Here is a 15,899-nt window from a genome sequence, read left to right on the forward strand (position 1 = left end):
TCACGACCAAGTAACTGAGCCACATGGGAAATGGGTCCGCTGATAGACATCTACACGGGATCCATTGGAAATGCAAATGTACGAACTACCCAGGCTGAGGCCAGGGAATTACTCGAGCTCAGGAGTTCAAGATCAGTCTGAATGAGAGCAAGAAAGACCCTGTCTCCACTAAAAATAGAAAGCTATTTTATTTTAACAGCTTATTTTAATGCTCCTTCAATTGTTAGCTTAACATTGTACCATTTTATATACTAGATAGCAATTCAATTCTACTCAGGGTTAGGGGCAGTGTACCAGTTTTCTATGCTGATATAATGAATTAACACAAACCTAGTGGCTTAAAACAGCATAAATTTCTTATCTTAGAATTCTGTAGGACAAAAGTCAGACATAGGTGTCATTGAGCTAAAATGAAGGCCTTGATAAGGCTGCTTTCCTTTACAGGGGTGCAAAGAGAGACTCTGATCCATTGCTTTTTCCAGCTTCCAGAGTCTACAGGGGTCCTCAAACTTTTTTTTGTTTTGTAGAGACAGAGTCTCACTGTATCGCCCTTGGTAGAGTGCCATGGCATCACATGGCTCACAGTAACCTCTAACTCTTGGGCTTACGCGATTCTCTTGCCTCAGCCTCCGGCAGCTGGGACTACAGGCGCCCGCCACAATGCCCGGCTATTTTTTTGTTGCAGTTTGGCCGGGGCTGGGTTTGAACCCGCCACCCTCGGCATATGGGGCCGGCGCCCTACTCACTGAGCCACAGGTGCCGCCCAAGGGGTCCTCAAACTTTTTAAACAGGGGACCAGTTCACTGTCCCTCAGACCGTTGGAGGGCCGGACTATAGTTTTAAAATAAACAACTATGAACAAATTCCTATGCACACTGCACATATCTTATTTTGAAGTAAAAAAACAAAATGGGAACAAATACAATATTTAAAATGCAGAACAAGTAAAGTTAAATCAACAAACTTACCACTATTTCAATGAGAACTATGAGCCTGCTTTTGGCTAATGAGATGGTCAGTGTCCGGTTCCATATTTGTCACTGCTAGTTGTAACAAGTGATGCAAGTGTGCATCAGTTAGTCTAGATCTGGTTGGAGATTTCAGATGTTTCATTCTGGAAAAAGTCTGTTCACAGACGTAAGTGCTGCCAAAGATGGTTGCCATTTTGAGTGCATGGTTCCTGAGATTAGGATATGTCTCAGAGGGGAGAGATGCATAGAAATTAGGAAGGCTGCTTGACTTAAATGCGTCTTTCAGAGAGTCACAATTCTGCGGTTCAGCCAGTTCCATTTGGTAAATTGTATCCACATGTTCAATGTCAATAGAAAATGGGTTATGGAAAAGCTGTATGTCCTGTTCTTGGAGATGAAGCTCTTTAAATCTAAATTGGAAATCCTTTTACAACTTTTCTAGTGAATCCATACATTTTATTTGGGAATGCAACCAGTGGATTTTCCGCTAACAGATTTTGAGTTGTGGAGAGATGGCAGAAATTTTCCTCCTTCACTTGTTTGATGAGGAGGCCTAATTTTACTTCAAGTGCTTTCACGTGTGATTGCATATCACAGATGAGCTTCCCCTTTCCTTGAAGTTGCACATTGAAACTGTTGAGTAGCTCTGTTACATCTGTCAGAAAGGCAAGATGCCATTTCCATTCTGCATCATTGAGCTCTGCTACTTCTTTGTTTTTTGAAAGCAGAAAAGCTGTAATCTGTGGAAGTAAGTCATAGAAATGTTTCAAAACTCTGCCTCGACTCAGCCAATGGACTTCTGTGTGGTACGGAACATCTTCACAGGCAACATTTAGCTCAGACAGAAATTCCTGAAATTGTCTGTGGTTTAGTACATTACCTCTAATTAAGTTAACACAAGATACTATGGTTTTCATAACAGAGTCCCACTTCAGTGATTTACTACATGGCGCTTGTTGGTGGATGAGGCAGTGTATGGCTATTGGATGAGAATGGTTATGTTTGTCCATCTCTTGGTTCATGCAAGCAATTACTCCTTTCTTAGACCCCACCATGCTAGGAGCACCATCATTGTCACACTGGCTAGTTTTACCCAGTCCAGCTCCAAACTATTCACAGTTTGGCAAACCTTTTCATAGATATCCTGTCCTGTAGTTGTTCCTTTGATGCTTTGCAGTGCAGCAAGCTCTTCTGTAACTTCAAAATAGTCATTCGTCCCACGAATAAAAATTAGAAGTTGTGCAGAATCACGAACATCATTACTTTCCTTGAGTGCCAAGGAAAAATAGGAAAGTTTTTTGCAGAGTTTTGCAAATGCTGATGCAAATTGTCTCCCATTTCTTCAATCCTTCGTGTAATTGAGGGTCCTGAAAGACTCACTGTACTAAATAAATCGGCCTTCTCTGGACACATCTCTTTAGCAACAGAAAGAGGCATTCTTTAACAAATTCTCCCTCCACAAATGGTCTGCCAGTGCACACTATTAGCTTGGCAACTTGAAAACTTGCTCGCAGTGATGAAGTATTTAGCTGTTTCTGCTTCACAAAAGTATTTTGCTGAGTTGTCAATGTATATTTCAGTTTTAATATTTTATCTTTTCTCACTTCTCCAACCAACCAATCATATTTATCTTCATGTTGAGTTTGATAGTGTTGACACAAATTGTATTCTTTGAACACAGACACTATATTCTGGCATATCAAACACACAGCTCTTTCCTTGTACTACACGAAAAAGTAATCGTAAGTCCACTGTTCTTTGAATATCCTACACTCTGAGTCCATTTTTCTCTTTCTTGATATCATTGTTTCCTAGGAATTCCAAATTGCTATTAGTAAAATACCTATATATATATATATATATATACAGTGCTCCAAAAACAATATACTAGCAGTAACTTTGCCTGCACAGAGACATATGGACTGCAATGCCCATCAATGCAATCTGATCAGTGCCCATCAATGCAGTCTGATCGGTGTCCATCATTTCAGCCTCGCCAGTGCCCATATGGTGGAACTCCGCTTTTACCTCAGGCTCACACTGGTGCGGTGTGGGAACAGGCACGATAATAGAGCCAGTTCCTCCACCACCTTTCCAGTTCATACTACCCTGAGAGAACCGCACTGCAATCTGTGAACTCGCACAGGAATCTGATCGCATGGGTGAGAAGACAACCGCATGGGTGAGATAAAATATTAAAACTGAAATATACATTGACAACTCAGCAAAATACTTTTGTGAAGCAGAAACAGCTAAATACTTCATCACTGCGAGCAAGTTTTCAAGTTGCCAAGCTAACAGCGTGCACTGGCACACCATTCATGGAGGGAGAATTTGTTAAAGAATGCCTTCTTTCTGTTGCCAAAGAGATGTGTCCAGAGAAGGCCGATTTATTTAGTATTAGTGAGAAGACCCATGAGATCAGATTCCACTGCAGGAAAAGATAAGGCATGTATGCCTTTTTTCTTCCAAATCTAATGCGAGTTCAGCCATACAAGCATATGGCTGAACTTGCACTGCTCAGAGATCACAACAGTGTGAACCGGGGCTTACACAGCACACAACATGCAACATCATACACAACTGAATAGCAATCAGAATATAAATGCACTTACTGGCAATTAAATTGAGTTTTCTACTCCTCAGCTGTCTGCAGAGCTGGATTAAGTTCCCATGGGGCCTTAGGGAGATTATCAGTTTGGGGCCCCCATGCGATAACACTGAGCACTGACCATTTGCATTAACACTGACTGCTGACAATTTGCATTAATACTGAGCACTAACAATTTGCATGAACACTGAGCACTGACTATTTGCATTACCTCTGAGCTCTGACCATTTGCATTACCTCTGAGCACTGACAATTCGCATTAGCACTGAGTGCTGACTATTTGTGTTATCACTGTGATGCAACTCCCCTAGAAACCACCCCCAACCAACTAACCAACTTAAAAAAAAAAAAGGCTTTCCTAACTTCAAAAAAAAAGACTCTTCTAACTTCAAAAAAAGGTGCTCCCTATCTGCAAAAAAAAAGACCTCCTAACTTCAGAAAAAAAAGCCCCCCCCTTAACTGCAAAGAAAAGGCCCTACTAACTGCAAAAAAAAAAAGAAGACCTCCTAACTTCAAAAAAAAAAAAAAATCCTAACTTGTTCTTACCTTGGTCCTTAGACAGCAGCAGGCTCTGCACAGGCAACCAGGCTCCTCCAATTACACCAGAGACTGAGAAGAGGGGTCAGAGAGTAGGAGGGGAGTCAGAGAGTGTGGGGTGCATGACACACATGCGCATTGTGGGCCAGGACTAGTGGGCTGCTAAGCAGAACAGCAAAAACACCCAGTGGGGAGAGACAGAAGGAATGGAGTCGGAGAGTTGGTGCACATTCCACACATGCACGCTGAGGCTCTGGACAAGTCGGCTGCTAAGCAAGACTGGCAGCTGTGGCAAAAATACCGGGTGGCTGGATAAATATCCTTGGCGGGCCGCATGTGGCCCGAAGGCTGTAGTTTGAGGATCCCTGCTCTAGAGGCTGCCTAATCCTTGGCTGAGGACCTCCTTCCTCCATTTCCAACATCAGCAGCAACAGTAGGCCAAATACTCACTGCATATTCCTCTGAATTCAGTCTTCTGCCTTCCCCCTCTTTTTTTTTTTTTTTTGCCATAGTCTCCCTCTGTTGCCCTGGGGTTGAGTGCCATGGTGTCCTCATAGCTTACAGTAACCCCAAACTCTTGGGCTCAAGTGATCCTCATGCTCCAACTTCCCAAGTAGCTGGGACTACAGGCGCCTGCCACAATGCACAATTGGTTTTTCTATTTTTAGCAGAGATGGGATCTCAAAGTCTCCCTCTTGCTGGTCTACAACTCCTGAGCTCGAGCAATCCACTCATCTCAGCCTCCCAGAGTGCTAGGATTACAGGCCTGAGCCACCACACCAGGCCTCCTCCTCCATGTTTAAGGATTTACGTGAATAATTTGGGCACCCGTGGATAATTCAAAATAATCAGTGTCTCAAGGTCTGCAAACTTAATCCCATTTGCAAAGTCCCTTTTGCCATGTAAGATAAACATGCTTATAGGTTTTAGGTTAGGACATGGATACCATATGAAGACAAGGGGACTTTATTCTACCTACCACAGGGAAAATTAAGAAAAACTTCAACCAGGCATGGCAGCGCACACCTATAATCCTAGCATTGTGGGAAGCCAAGGCAAGCAGGTCCCTTGAGGTCAGCAGTTGAAGACCAGACTGAGCAGAGACCAGCCTGAACAAAAGCAAGACCCATCTCTAAAAAAAAAAAATAGAAAAGATAAGCCAAGCATTGTGGCAGGTTCCTGTAGTTCCAGCTAGTCCCAGCTACTTGGGAAGCTGAGGCAGGAGGATTGAATTGAACCCAGGAATTTGAGGTTGCTGTGAGAGAGGCTGGTCATGGCACTCTAGCCTGGAGCAACAGTGAGACTGTCTCAACAAAGAGAAGAAGAAGAAAGAAAAACTTCATAAAAAAAGTAACACTTGCGTTCACTCTTAAATTTTATTGCAACTTTTAATTTGCCTTCATAATATTATTCATTTTTACATTCTTGTTTTTGCCATTTGTGCATCAATCATTTAATTCTATGTTAAAACTTTGTGACTCCAAAAAAAAAAAAACAAAAAACAACAACTTTGTGACTCCTTCAAGAAATGGCTGTAGTTTGTGTCATCTTTCCTAAGAATTATAACCAAAAATTTAAAAAATTCTAATCAGGCTATTTTAATGCTCCTTCAATTGTTTAACATTCTGCCATTTTATACACTAGATAGCAATTGTTTTGGTCTTTTTCAAATTATAAATCTCATTCTATGGGAGTAAATTTATTAACTTTTACATAGCACCTAACCCAGAGTCATGCACAGAAAATAATGAGAAGAAAATAAAAAGTAAAATAAAAAGCAAAGATTGGTATTTCCCTACCTTCCAAGTGTTAAACCCTCATAGACAATAAAACTGAGCTTGAAACAATACCAGCTGCAGCTCAAAATAGCTTTAGTATATATCTCTGTCTTTTGTCATTTGATCCTGGTCCTTGTTAGATCAATGTCTTTGACAGATGAAAGCCCTGAGGAAGGCAAGATGACAAGATTGGAATTGGGAAAAAAGCCAGCATTTAAAAGATGGAAGGACCGGATTCAGGAGAAGCCATTGCATAGGACAATTTGAGTTGTGTAAAAAGCATTTCTCCCTGAGTTCAAGGCTTATCTTTCTATGTTCTTCACTTCACTGTTTACTTCTAACATAAGATGACTCTGAAAGAAACTTACAACAGTTTGGTTTATTCTCAACTGCCACTTGTCACTTCTTTCATCTTAGAAAGAATTGTATTCACTCTGACTAAAAATATCAGAAGGTGGATTTGGTAGGGTAAGTCTCCTTTCCATCCATACATCCCAGTCACTCAGCTCCGGTAGTTTTTATTTCTAGTTTCTTATATATCTTTCCAGAGATATCTCACACATACGCAAGCAAATGCATCTGTAGATGCTTTTTCTCTTTTTCTTTCTTTTCTTTTTCGAAACAGAGTCTCACTCTGTTGCCCATGCTAGAGTGCCACGGTGTCAGCCTAGCTCACAGCAACCTCAGACTCCTGGGTTCAAGTGATACAGGTGCAGGCCAAAACGCCCAGCTAATTTTTCCCCTAGTTTTAGTAGAGACAGGGTTTTGCTCTTGCTCAGGTTGGTCTCAAACTCCAGAGTTCAGGATATCCTCCTACTTCAGCCTCCCAGGGTGGAAGGATTACAGGTGTGAGTCACTAAGCCTGGCCTAGATTCTATTTCTTTACATACACAGCAAGCAACACTTTATGGGGCACTGTTCCTCAACTTCCTTTTTTCATTAATATTTTCTTAGAGTTTTATTCGAGAATGGTACATAAAGCTCTGCCTTGTTATTATTATTATTATTAAAGACAAGGTCTCACTCTGTCACCCAGGCTGGAGTGCAGTCAGGTCATCATAACTCACTGCAACCACAAACTCCTGAGTTCAAGCTATCCTTGTTAGTTGGCCTCCCAAATAGCTGGGACTAGAGTCATGTGACACCACAACCCCCTAATTTTTAAATTTTTGGTAGAGATGGTGGTCTTGCTATTGCCCAGGCTGGTCTCAAACACCTGTCTTCAAGCAATCCTCCAGAATACACCACCCGAAGTGCTAAGATTATAGCTGTGAGTCACTGAATCTGGGCTGCCTCATTATTATTATTTTTTTTTGAGACAGAGTCTCAAGTTGTGGCCCTGGGTAGCGTGCTGTGGTGTCATAGCTCATAGCAGCCTTAAACACTTGAGCTCAAGTGATTCTCTTGCCTCAGCCTCCCAAGTAGCTGGGACTACAGGTGCCTGCCAGAATGCCCGGCTATTGTTTGGTTGTAGTTGTCATTGTTGTTTGGTGTGCCCGGGCTGGATTTGAACCTGCCAGCTCCAGTGTATGTGGCTGGTGCCCTAGCCACTTGAGTGACAGGCGCCAAGCCATTATTTTTAATTACTGTATAATGTGTATTTGGAAATAGGTTTTTTAAAAATAGACTTTACTTACTTAATGCTTTACTTAATACTTCATAATACTTAATAATTTACTTAAATAGACTTTTGGGATAGTTTTGGATTTATAGAAAAATTGAGAAGGTAGAACATAGAGTTTCCATATATCCCCTTCATCCAAGTTCCCCTATCATTAACTTCTTACATTTGCTCAGTACAAATGTAAGTACATTTGCAATTAATAAAGTGATGTAAGCACACTATTATTAACTAAAGCCCATAGTTTGTTCACATCCTCTTAGCTTTTACCTAATGTCCTTTTTCTGTTCCAGAATCCCATTACATCTACCTGTCCTGTTTCTTTAGGGTCCCTTGGCTATGAGAACCTTGTTTTTGAGGATGTTGTCAGTTTTGAGGAGTGCTGGTCAAGATTTTATAGGATGCCCTCTATTAGAATTTGTTTTTCTTATTACTAGACTAGGGTTAAGGGTTGGGAGAGGAAAACTACATAAAGGACCATTTTTATCATATCACATCATGGCACATATTATCAATGTGATTTATCACTATTGATGTTTACCTTGATCCCCTGTCTGAATAATCTTTGTTATTTTTCTCCTCTGTAAAGATATTTTTTCCTCTTTTTAATACTGTATTCTTTGGAAAGAAGTCACTATACTTAACGAAGGAAGCCCACACTTAAGGAGTGGGGATAAAAAGAAAAATTTTAAATACTTGCTAAAATTGTTTTTACAAATTGGCTAAAAGTGGGTGGCGCCTGTGGCTCAGTCGGTAAGGCGCCGGCCCCATATACCGAGGGTGGTGGGTTCAAACCCAGCCCTGGCCAAACTGTAACCAAAAAATAGCTGGGCGTTGTGGCTGGCGCCTGTAGTCCCAGCTACTCGGGAGGCTGAGGCAAGAGAATCGCTTAAGCCCAGGAGTTGGAGGTTGCTGTGAGCTGTGTGAGACCACGGCACTCTACTGAGGGCCATAAAAGTGAGACTCTGTCTCTACAAAAAACAAAAACAAAAACAAATTGGCTAAAAGTATAGCTAGTTGCAAAGAAGAGGAAGAAAATAACAGAAAAGAGGGGTCTATGCAAATTGACCAAGAAGTCGGGGTGGGGGAGAAGGTCTGGAGTGGGGCTGTTTTTCTAACTTGCTCTCAGGTGAAGACCAGGCTGCTACGAGTGGTCTGTTCTTGGAATAGCAAGGAGCCAACCCAAACCATTTCACCTGGCAGGACAGTTTTCTGGGGTAGGCAAAAATGAGGCCTAGCTCTTTCCTCCCAGCAGTAGCAGCTGGAAGGTAGGACTACCATCTAATAATCTCTCAAAATCATTTTGTGCAAAGACAAAGTTTAGGGGTATCACCGAGGGAGTTGGCCCAAAGTTGAATGTGTGAAAATAGAGACCATCATTTATGAAACATAGGAATCAAATATATGAGTAGAGGAGGCGGAGCAAGATGGCAGCTGAGTAACAGCTTTCTTGCATCTGGGCACCGTGAGTCTGGGGAGATAGAATTCCAGGCATCTCTGGCTGGTGGGATCTGCCTATCATCACCCCTGCGCGGATACAGGGAGTCAGCGAGAGACTTCTGGACCCCAAGAGGAGGACTAAAACAGTGGAAAAACGGCAAGTGGTCACGTGTGTTCAATCGGTCTAAACCCGCCCGCAACTTCCACAGGCATAAGAACTTAAAGAGCAAGAGGAAGTAAAAGGAAAATTAGGGCAAGGAAACAGATAAAAGAAACCACTCATGAGGAAGAATCAGCAGAAAACTCCAGGCAACATGAAGAACCAGTCCAGAACAACCCCGCCAAGGGACCATGAGGTAGCTACTGCAGATGAGTCCACCTATGAAGAAATGCTAGGAATGACAGAAAGGGAATTTAGAATACACATGTTGAAAACAATGAAAGAAATGATGGAAACAATGAAGGAAACTGCCAATAAAGTGGAAAATAACCAAAAGGAAATCCAAAAACAGAATCAAATAAGAGATAAACAATATGAAGAATATAAAAAGGATATAGCAGAGCTGAAGGAACTGAAACAGTCAATCAGGGAACTTAAAGATGCAATGGAAAGTATCAGCAACAGGTTAGACCATGCAGAAGAAAGAATTTCAGAGGTAGAAGACAAAGTTCTTGAGATAACTCAGATAGTAAAAGAGGCAGAAAAGAAGAGAGAGAAAGCAGAACGTTCACTGTCAGAATTATGGGACTTTATGAAGCGTTCCAACATATGAGTTATAGGAATCCCAGAAGGGGAAGAAGAATGCCCCAGAGGAATGGAAGCCATACTAGAGAATATTATAAAAGAAAATTTCCCAAATATCACCAAAGATTCTGACACACTACTTTCAGAGGGGTATCGGACCCCAGGTCGCCTCAACTCTAACTGAGCTTCTCCAAGACACATTGTGATGAACCTGTCCAAAGTCAAGACAAAAGAAAAGATTCTGCAAGCTGCCAGGAGTAAGCGCCAGTTGACCTACAGGGGCAAATCCATCAGAGTGACCGTAGACTTCTCTAATGAAACTTTCCAAGCAAGAAGACAACAGTCATCTACCTTTAATCTACTTAAACAGAACAATTTTCAGCCCAGAATTCTGTACCCTGCTAAGCTAAGCTTAAAAATTGACAGAGAAATCAAATCATTTACGGATATACAAACATTGAGGAAATTCGCCACAACAAGACCAGCTCTACAGGAAATACTTCAACCTGTTCTGCACACTGACCACCACAATGGATCAGCAGCAAAGTAAGAACTCAGAAATTAAAGGACAGAACCTAACCTCCACACTGATGCAAAAGATAAAACTAAGCAATGGACTCTCACCAAATAAGACGAATAGAATACTACCACACTTATCAATTATCTCAATAAATGTTAATGGCTTGAATTCCCCACTGAAGAGACATAGATTGGCTGACTGGATTAAAAAACACAAGCCATCTATTTGCTGTCTGCAAGAAACACACCTGGCTTCAAAAGACAAATTAAAGCTCCGAGTCAAGGGTTGGAAGACAATTTTTCAGGCAAATGGAATTCAGAAGAAAAGAGGAGTTGCAATCTTATTTTCAGATACATGTGGATTTAAAGCAACTAAAGTCAAAAAAGACAAAGATGGTCACTTTATATTGGTCAAGGGAAAAATACAACAAGAAGACATTTCAATTCTAAATATCTATGCACCCAATTTGAATGGTCCCAGATTCTTGAAACAGACCTTACTCAGTCTGAGCAATATGATATCTGATAATACCATAATCACAGGGGACTTTAACACTCCTCTTACAGAGCTGGACAGATCCTCTAAACAGAAATTAAACAAAGATATAAGAGATTTAAATGAGACCCTAGAACAACTGTGCTTGACAGACGCATATAGAACACTCCACCCCAGGGTGGCGCCTGTGGCTCAGTGAGTAGGGCGCCGGCCCCATATGCCGAGGGTGGCGGGTTCAAACCCAGCCCCGGCCAAACTGCAACAAAAAATAGCCGGGCGTTGTGGCGGGCGCCTGTAGTCCCAGCTGCTCGGGAGGCTGAGGCAAGAGAATCGAGTAAGCCCAGGAGTTAGAGGTTGCTGTGAGCCGTGTGAGGCCACGGCACTCTACCGAGGGCGGTACAGTGAGACTCTGTCTCTACAAAAAAAAAAAAAAAAAAAAAAAAAAAAAGAACACTCCACCCCAAAGATAAAGAATATATATTCTTCTCATCACCCCATGGAACATTCTCCAACATTGATCATATCCTGGGACACAAAACAAATATCAGCAGATCAAAAGAATTGAAATTTTACCTTGTATCTTCTCAGACCATAAGGCACTAAAGGTGGAACTCAACTCTAACAAAAATGCTCAACCCCACCCAAAGGCATGGAAATTAAACAATCTTCTGTTGAATAACAGATGGGTGCAGGAAGAAATAAAACAGGAAATCATTAACTTCCTTGAGCATAACAACAATGAAGACACAAGCTACCAAAACCTGTGGGACACTGCAAAAGCAGTTTTGAGAGGAAAATTCATCGCTTTAGATGCCTACATTCGAAAAACAGAAAGAGAGTGCATCAACAATCTCACAAGAGAGCTCATGGAATTGGAAAAAGAAGAACAATCTAAGCCTAAACTCAGAAGAAAAGAAATATCCAAAATCAAATCAGAGATCAATGAAATTGAAAACAAAAGAATCATTCAGAAAATTAATGAAACAAGAAGTTGGTTTTTTGAAAAAATAAATAAAATAGATAAACCATTGGCCAGACTAACGAGAAATAGAAAAGTAAAATCTCTAGTAACCTCAATCAGAAATGATAAAGGGGAAATAACAACTGATCCCACAGAGATACAAGATATCATCTCTGAATACTACCAGAAACTCTATGCCCAGAAATTTGACAATGTGAAGGAAATGGATAAATATTTGGAATCACACCCTCTCCCTAGACTCAGCCAGGAAGAAATAGAGCTCCTGAACAGACCAATTTCAAGCACTGAGATCAAAGAAACAATAAAAAAGCTTCCAACCAAAAAATGCCCTGGTCCGATGGCTTCACATCAGAATTCTATCAAACCTTCAAGGAAGAGCTTATTCCTGTACTGCAGAAATTATTCCAAAAGATTGAGGAAGAAGGAATCTTCCCTAACACATTCTATGAAGCAAACATCACCCTGATACCAAAACCAGGAAAAGACCCAAACAAAAAGGAGAATTTCAGACCAATCTCACTCATGAATATAGATGCAAAAATCCTCAACAAAATCCTAGCCAATAGATTACAGCTTATCATCAAAAAAGTCATTCATCACGATCAAGTAGGCTTCATCCCAGGGATGCAAGGCTGGTTTAACATACACAAGTCCATAAACGTTATCCACCATATTAACAGAGGCAAAAATAAAGATCACATGATCCTCTCAATAGATGCAGAAAAAGCATTTGATAAAATCCAGCATCCTTTTCTAATAAGAACACTGAAGAGTATAGGCATAGGTGGCACATTTCTAAAACTGATTGAAGCTATCTATGACAAACCCACAGCAAATATTTTACTGAATGGAGTAAAACTGAAAGCTTTTCCTCTTAGAACTGGAACCAGACAAGGTTGTCCTCTGTCACCTTTACTATTCAACGTAGTGCTGGAAGTTCTAGCCAATACAATTAGGCAAGACAAGGAAATAAAGGGAATCCAAATGGGAGAAGAGGAGGTCAAACTCTCCCTCTTTGCTGACGACATGATCTTATACTTAGAGAACCCCAAAGACTCAACCACAAGACTCCTAGAAGTCATCAAAAAATACAGTAATGTTTCAGGATATAAAATCAATGTCCACACATCAGTAGCCTTTGTATACACGAATAACAGTCACTATGAGAAGCTAATTAAGGACACAACTCCCTTCACCATAGTCTCAAAGAAAATGAAATACCTAGGAATATACCTAACGAAGGAGGTGAAGGACCTCTATAAAGAAAACTATGAAATCCTCAGAAAGGAAATAGCAGAGGATATTAACAAATGGAAGAACATACCATGCTCATGGCTTGGAAGAATCAACATTGTTAAAATGTCTATACTTCCCAAAGCAATCTACCTATTCAATGCCATTCCTATCAAAATACCAACATCATACTTTCAAGATTTGGAGAAAATGATTCTGCGTTTTGTATGGAACCAGCAAAAACCCCGTATAGCTAAGGCAGTTCTTAGTAATAAAAATAAAGCTGGGGGCATCAGCATACCAGATTTTAGTCTGTACTACAAAGCCATAGTGCTCAAGACAGCACGGTACTGGCACAAAAACAGAGACATAGACACTTGGAATCGAATTGAAAACCAAGAAATGAAACTAACATCTTACAACCACCTAATCTTTGATAAACCAAACAAGAACATACCTTGTTCTGGTATCTTGGAAAGATAGGAAAGACTGAATAGGAAAGACTCCCTATTCAATAAATGGTGTTGGGAGAACTGGATGTCTACATGTAAAAGACTGAAACTGGACCCACACCTTTCCCCACTCACAAAAATTGATTCAAGATGGATAAAGGACTTAAATTTAAGGCATGAAACAATAAAAATCCTCCAAGAAAGCATAGGAAAAACACTGGAAGATATTGGCCTGGGGAAAGACTTCATGAAGAAGACTGCCATGGCAATTGCAACAACAACAAAAATAAACAAATGGGACTTCATTAAACTGAAAAGCTTCTGTACAGCTAAGGAGACAATAACCAAAGCAAAGAGACAACCCACACAATGGGAAAGGATATTTGCATGTTTTCAGTCAGACAAAAGCTTGATAACTAGGATCTATAGAGAACTCAAATTAATCCACATGAAAAAAGCCAACAATCCCATATATCAATGGGCAAGAGACATGAATAGAACTTTCTCTAAAGATGACAGACGAATGGCTAACAAACACATGAAAAAATGTTCATCATCTCTATATATTAGAGAAATGCAAATCAAAACAACCCTGAGATATCATCTAACCCCAGTGAGAATGGCCCACATCTCAAAATCTCAAAACTGCAGATGCTGGCATGGATGTGGAGAGAAGGGAACACTTTTACACTGCTGGTGGGACTGCAAACTAGTACAACCTTTTTGGAAGGAAGTATGGAGAAACCTCAAAGCGCTCAACCTAGACCTCCCATTTGATCCTGCAATCCCATTACTGGGCATCTACCCAGAAGGAAAAAAATCCTTTTATCATAAGGACACTTGTACTAGACTGTTTATTGCAGCTCAATTTACAATCGCCAAAATGTGGAAACAGCCTAAATGCCCACCAACCCAGGAATGGATTAACAAGCTGTGGTATATGTATACCATGGAATACTATTCAGCCATTAAAAAAAATGGAGACTTTACATCCTTCGTATTAACCTGGATGGAAGTGGAAGACATTATTCTTAGTAAAGCATCACAAGAATGGAGAAGCATGAATCCTATGTACTCAAATTTTGATATGAGGACAATTAATGACAATTAAGGTTATGGGCAGGGGAGGAAAAGCAGAAAGAGGGATGGAGGGAGCAGGGTGGGGCCTTGGTGTGTGTCACACTTTATGGGGGCAAGACATGATTGCAAGAGGGACTTTACCTAACAATTGCAATCAGTGTAACCTGGCTTATTGTACCCTCAATGAATCCCCAACAATAAAAAAATAAATAAATAGGGCGGCGCCTGTGGCTCAGTCGGTAAGGCACCGGCCCCACATACCGATGGTGGCGAGTTCAAACCCGGCCCCGGCTGAACTGCAACCAAAAAATAGCTGGGCATGGTGGCGGGCTCCTGTCGTCCCAGCTACTCGGGAGGCTGAGGCAAGAGAATCGCTTAAGCCCAGGAGTTGGAAGTTGCTGTGAGCTGTGTGATGCCATGGCACTCTACCCGAAGGGCCTAATGTGACACTCTGTCTCTACAAAAAAAAAAAAAAAAAAATAAATAAATAAATAAATAAATAAATAAAAATAAAAATTAAAAAAAAAAAAAAAAAGAAAATAACAGAAAGAGAGCATACAGCCAGGTTTTGGAAACTTTGTTTTTGGAGACAGAGTTTTACTCTGGTGCCCTGGGTAGAGTGCCTCATGTCATAGCTCACAGCAACTTCAAACTTGGTCTCAGGCAATCCTCTTGCCTCAGTTTCCTGAGTAGCTGGGACTACAGGCACCTGCCACAGCATTCATCTAGTTTTTCTATTTTTAGTAGAGATGAGGTCTCACTCTTACTCAGACTAGTCTTGAAGTCCTGAGTTCAAGCAATCCAACTACCTCAGCCACCCCAAATGCTACGATTACAGGCCTGAGTCACTGCACCTGGCCTTTTTTTTTAGACAGAGTCCCACTTTCTTGGCCCCAGTAGAGTGGCATGGCATCATACTTCATAGAAATCTTAAACTCCTGGGCTCACACGATCCTCCTGCCTTGGTTTCTCAAAGTGCTTGGATTATAAGCGTGGGAAGCCATCCTGGCCACTGTGTTGAACATGTTTTAAATTCTCTTCGCTACGTACCTGGGTGTGGAATTGCTGGGTCATATGGCAACTGTTTACAGGAACTGAATTTTCTCTTGCAAAGCAGCTGTACCATTTTACACTTTGAGCAGTAATGTATGAGGTTCCAATTTCTCCACATCACTGCCAACACATTATTATCTATCTTTTAAATAATAAATATTCTGGTAGGTGTGAAATGGTACAGTAAGTCTTCACTTAATGTCACTAACAAGTCCTTAGGAAACTGTGACTTTTTTTTTTTTTTTTTTGTAGAGACAGAGTCTCACTGTACCGCCCTTGGGTAGAGTGCCGTGGTGTCACACGGCTCACAGCAACCTCTAACTCTTGGGCTTAAGCGATTCTCTTGCCTCAGCCTCCCCAGCTGCTGGGACTACAGGCGCC

Source organism: Nycticebus coucang, chromosome 6 (assembly GCF_027406575.1).
Source record: "Nycticebus coucang isolate mNycCou1 chromosome 6, mNycCou1.pri, whole genome shotgun sequence".
Lineage (NCBI taxonomy): Eukaryota > Metazoa > Chordata > Mammalia > Primates > Lorisidae > Nycticebus > Nycticebus coucang.